Source organism: Antechinus flavipes, chromosome X (assembly GCF_016432865.1).
Source record: "Antechinus flavipes isolate AdamAnt ecotype Samford, QLD, Australia chromosome X, AdamAnt_v2, whole genome shotgun sequence".
NCBI lineage: Eukaryota > Metazoa > Chordata > Mammalia > Dasyuromorphia > Dasyuridae > Antechinus > Antechinus flavipes.
Window position 1 is genome coordinate 30,963,088 of NC_067404.1, and position 6,000 is coordinate 30,969,087.

Consider the following 6,000-nt stretch of genomic DNA (forward strand, 5'->3'; position numbering starts at 1 on the left):
ACAGAACATTCATTTTGAGATGTCCAATAGACTTTTGGAGATGCAGAACTGGATTCAAGAGAAGGGGAGGAAAGGGAATAAACATTTATATAGTGCCTACAACATATTGAGTATTGTTCTAAGCACTTTACAAATGTTATATTATTGATCCTCACAACAATCTTGGGACATAGCTGCTGTTATTATTCCAATTTTACAGTAGAGGAAATGGAATCAAACATAGGTCAGTTAAATGACTTAACTAGTCTTGTTGAGTGGTACCCAAGTCTTTGTGATCCCATTTGGGGTTTTCTTAGCAAAGATACTGGAGTGCTTTGCCATTTCCTTCTCTAGCTCATTTGATAGATGGGGAAACTGAGGCATTAAATAGAGCTAAATGGACTATTTAAAAAAATTTTTTTAACACTGGACTGTTTTTGATTGTTTCCTGTTCTTATATTTCCAGCTATCTGAAGACTGTTTCACTGATCTGCTTTTCTATTTTTTAAGCACTATCTAATAATGTCATTGATTACCACTTTATAATATAGTCTGAAGTCTGGCAATACTATGTCCCCTTCGTACATACTTTTTTTCCATCATTTCCCTTGGGATTTTGGAAACTAGACTTACATAGCTAGTAAATGTCTGAGGTCAGATTTGAACTTTTCCTGACTCCGAGTCCAGAGCTCTATCCATTGCAGCACTTAGCTCCCTCCAAGAGAGAGGTTAGGACTAGAAAAATCCATCTGAGAAACATTTGCTTAGAGACAATTGAATTCACGGAAGCTGATGAGTTCACTAAATAAATAGTAGAGAGGTTATAGAGAAGGGTCAGCTTTGAAGGCTTTGAAGGAACGGGCAGCTAGGTGGCACAGTGGATAGAGTGCCAGCCTAGAGTCAGGAACACCTGAGTTCCATTCTGACCTCAGATCCTCATGAGCTGAGTGACTCTGGGCAAGTCACTTAATTCTATTTGCTTCAGTTTACTCATCTATCAAATGAGCTAGAGAAGGAAATGGCAAAGCACTCCAAGTATCTTTGCTAAGAAAACCCCAAATGGGATCACAAAGACTTGGGCACCCCTTAACAAGAATACATGAGTGTTTTCATATAGCCCCTTACTGTTTGCGACCTCTTAGAGTTCAGTCCACATTCATTTGGAGTTAATTGTAGCATGTTATAAGATGATGATCTAAACCCGATTTCTGCCAAACTGTTTCCCAAAAGTTCTTATCAAATAGGGAAGCCTTTCCCCTTATATGTTATGTTCTTGAGCCCCAAAACATTGGACTGCTATTGATTGTTTCCTGGTCTTAGATTTCCAGCTGTCTGAAGACTGTTTCTCTGATCTGCTTTTCTATTTTTTAAGCACTATCAAATAGTGGAGATGATTGCCACTTTATAATATAGTCTGAAGTCTGGCAATGCTATGTCCCCTTCCCTCCTACTTTTTCCCATCATTTCCCTAGGGATCTTGAAGAAAACATTTATTCCTATTAATAATTTTTGCTGTAACTCTGCCTTGTTTTTAGCAAGTATCCCCTTGTTCATTGGATTGGTAACCAGGCCTAGAATTTCTAATTGTGCTTCTGCTTTTTACCTGGTACAGATAAGGAAATGGAGTCTCTCATGCTTTTCTTTGCTTCTCCAAAGAGAATCCTTCCACATCACTGCAATTTCCTTATGTCTTTTTGATTTCATTTTTAATGAGAATGTCAGTAGAGACACGCTTCAGGTGTCCCGTTGGTTTGGTGGGACTTGGACAAAGGTCCCACATTAAAGTATCAATAGGTACGGTTTGTTGATGGCCTACGATTTTGTTCTTAGCCCCCCCTGCACCCACTTTTCAGTCGCTCGGCTGCTGGTACAATGGAAAGAGAACCTAGGATCATTTCATTTTTTTTTAACCATTTCCTACCATAGCGACATAAAACATTATTATGTGGTCAACCTTTTGGTGATGTAAGGGTGTTCATTAAATAGCAAACACAGGCTCCCCAAGATCTTCTCGGTTCGATTGAATCTGTTAGAACCGGAACTTTGCTGACATGGCCATCGAAAATCCAGGGGCTCCTCAACTGCATCAGGGTACAGCCTTTGTGGGGTTATTGGTAAGTAATATTTAGACAAATGTCAAAACTGCTGAAACATGGAAGTGACTTCCATATTGAGTGAAGAAAGATTGAAGTGGTCAGAGAAGTGCAAAGAGGATCTGAGCTTCAGGGGAAGAGGAGAAACAAGGTGGGTAATTAGATTTAATTGAATCTTGCCTTGCTGGTAATTGAATTCCTGCTTAAGAACCAAAGCAGCTTCTCTTTTCCATTAGGGCTTGGCAGGAAAGTGCTAATTGCCAATCAAGGCAGCTGAGCATCATATCTTGAGGAAAGGTGGGAGGTCTGCCAAAAACATAGTAATCCATGCTCTCTAGCCCCTGGTGACTCAGTCCCCAGCCCAGTAACCAAATGTGACAACCAGGCAGTCTGCCCTAGTGGTTACCTGCAAAGGATTGCCACAAAATCCAACCAGAATGATAATGGACTAAGGATATGGCTTCCCGGAAGTTTGGAAAGCAAGGGGAATTTTGCAGTTACCTGCAAAGAGCGAGTTACCTACCGGTGCCATTCATTGTAGGCACTGAGTGCAAGAAGGTGAAAGGGTTCAAATGCATCACTGATCTTCAAGTTACCAGGAAAGAATAATCAGAGGAACACAGGTTCAAGGAAGAAATATATTAAAATGGAGCCAAAGAGGCAGAGGAGAATCCTAACCTGTTTCGAGAGAGTGGGGAATAGAAGAATATGACAGAGAGGGAAGCAAAGAATCATGCAGTGCTTAGAGCTTAGTAGTAGAGTTAGTAAGAGGCCCTCCCTTTAGTGCAATGATTTCTAAATGAAAACCCTGAGAGGTAAAAATGATTTCTTTCCATTTTCTGGTTGGAGAAATTGAGGCAGACAGAACTGAAGTGACTTGGCCGGGGTCATAGAGCAAATAAATGTCCAAAATCACATTTGAACTTGGGTCTTCTTGACTCCAGGTCCAGGACTCAATCCAGTAAACCACTTACAATTCATGGGATCAAAGATCTATGACAACAGGGACTCTAGAATCCATTCCAGACAAGCTCCTCATTTTTGCCAGAAGAGAAACCTGAGGTTCAGAGAGGTTAAGTGGTCACATGGGTGACAAATTGTAGAGATAATATCATTCCTACTATCTCTCTCCCCACCTATGGTTTTTACTTTCTTGCCTAAGACTTTCACAAGCATCAGAAATGCCTCCTCAGTTCTGTCTAGCAGCATCCTTTGCGTCTCCACAAATCACCCGAAATGCTAGGAGTCTCTTCCAAAGAGACCTTTAAATTGTTGTTATTGACTTGACAAATGGCTAGCTCTGGCCATCTCAGCAAGGAATCCCCAGCCATCACTACTCATCTCTTCTTGCTGAACATTCTTTCACCTGATAGCACCTATGGGTCTACTTTAGGAGTCCTTGAAGAGCAAACAGCTGCTTCCTCCTCAGAGCTTCCTTCTTAAGAAACAGCCACATATTTGCCCCTCTCTGTCTTTCCCTCTCTCCCTCCCTCCTTCTCTCTGCCTGTCTCTGTCTGTCTCTGTCTCTTTCTCTCTCTGTCTCTCTTTCTCCCTCCTTCCCTTCTTCTCTGTCTCTCCCTCCCTCCCTCTTTCCTTCTCTCTGTCTCTCTCTGCCTCTGTCTCTCTCTGTCTCTGTCTCTTTCTCTCTTTTCTCCATCTCTCTCTCTCCTTCCTATTTTCCTTCCATCCATCCCCATGTCCCTCCATGTGTGTCTCTCTCATTCTCCAACCACCGGGAGTCAGGAATCCCTTCTGCCTCTTCAGATTTGCTTCTTGCATTTGCTGTTGAAGCCCACTTGCAGACTTTGTAAGAGCTCTCAGTTGGCACATTCTGGTGTACACAGAGGTACTCCTCGAGCTCCTTCACCTTCTCCTCCAATGGGAAGACGAACATAGATAATATTGACACTTGGCTGGAGTAGAAATACAAACATCATATGTTCCATGCAAATCACCGTAAAATTGCCCTGCTCTCGGTGCTCTTGGAGATCCTCATAGCTTGTCGTTCAAACTGCTTATGGGTGATTACGCCTCATCTTGCTTGAACCTTTTAAACACTTTGCCAACCTCTTTTACACCACTTCAGAGCCCCACAGAAGCAGCTTTCTTTCCTTTTCTCATTCCTCTGAACACTCTTCATATCATTTGATCATTGACCCATCAAGGAAAAGGTCTTGATAATATATTTGTATCGATCCCTTATTAATCTTTGGATATCAGCCATTTCTTAGTGTTTGAACCGGCTGAGGTTTGGCTCCATATATTTGAAAGTGGATGAAATCGGCTCTGTGTTATGACTTTCTTCAGTGATGTTCTATACCTAGGGGACTATGAGGGAAGGAAGCAAATTACCTAGAGTCAGTGATTAGCATGCTGGGAGGAGGAGGAGGAGGAGGAGGAGAAGGAGGAAGGATTTGTTTCACTCTCTTTGCCTTCCCCACTACCTTGTCTTTCTCCTCATTCCTTCAGCTTTTCAAGTTTTCCCAAATTAACACTCTGGCTTTCTTCTTCATAATTCCAATCCCTTCTAAGGTACCTTCAGAAACGTTCTGGAACATTACATGTCCAGGGAACAGAGGAAGCAAAGGCATGGAAGTGGGAAAGTGGAGAGCATCTGGGAGCTGTGGAGTAATATATACTTTGCCTGAAACTTAGAGCATATGGAAAAAAGAAGGGTAGGAAATAAGTGACATCAGATTGTGGAATGTCTTTTTTTGGAGGCAATTAGAGTTAAGTGACTTGTCCAGGTTCACACAGCTAATAAGTATCTGAGGTTAGATTTTGAACTCAGGTCCTCCTGATTGCAGGATCAGTGCTCTACTGTACCACCTTCTGCCCCAGATCATGGGATGTCTTGAACTCTAGTAAGGGAGCTATGAACTCACTTGTTAGGCAATATGGTGTCTCTTAACTTCTATTATGGGATGGATGCATCAAAACATTATGAGTGGCTACTGGAAAGAAAGTAGCGACAGGAAGACCTGTTAGAAGGCTATTGTGACAATTTAAGTGATCAACAATCGGGAACCATTTATTAAGAACCCACTGAGTGCTGGGCATTATTCAAAGAAGTGTGGATACAAGTAGAACAAAACAAAAACTGACCCCTGACCTCAAGAAGCTTACATTCTACTGAAATGTAGTCATGGAAACAGAAAAGCAGCAGCTAAGGGAGATATTTTAGAGCTAGAATCAACTGCACTTGGTAACTGATTGGGCCAAAGAGATCGTCAAAAAGGTAGATGTTGCGGGTGCTGACAGAAATAATGAACTCAGATTGGACATGTTTAGTTGAGGATGCCAGTAAAACACCCAGGTGAAAATGTCTCTTAGGAAGCTAGAGATGCAGGGATAGAGATAGAAATAGAAATAGAAAGCAGGGATAGAGATCTCTATTAGGATTCAGTTGTACTGAAGTGAGACTTAAAGCTATGGGAGGGAATGAAATTGGCATGGGAATCTGATCAAGTCATTCCCATGCTCAAGAAAATTCAATGGCTCCCTATTACCTCTGGAATGAGATACAGACTCATTTGAAGAGCATTTAACCCTCTCCACAATCTGACTCCGACCGCCTTAACAGACTTCTGTTACTCCCCTTCATACATTCTTCCTTTCGATCAAACTGGACAGCCAAGCTGTTCCCTGAACTTCACATTTCATCTCCAAATTCTGGCCATCTGCACAAGCTAGCCTCCATCCCTGAAACGACTTCTTTCTTTGACCTCTCCAAAAAATCCTTCTTTTTTCTTTTCTTTTTTTTAATAAGGAAAGAAATGAGCATTTATTAATTATATTGCATGCTAGGTACTATGTTAAGGACCTTACAAATAACTTATTTGATCCTCACAGGAACCCTGGGATATAGGTGCTAATATTATCTCCGTTTTACAATTGAGGAAATTGAGGCAGACAGAGGTTAAATGAC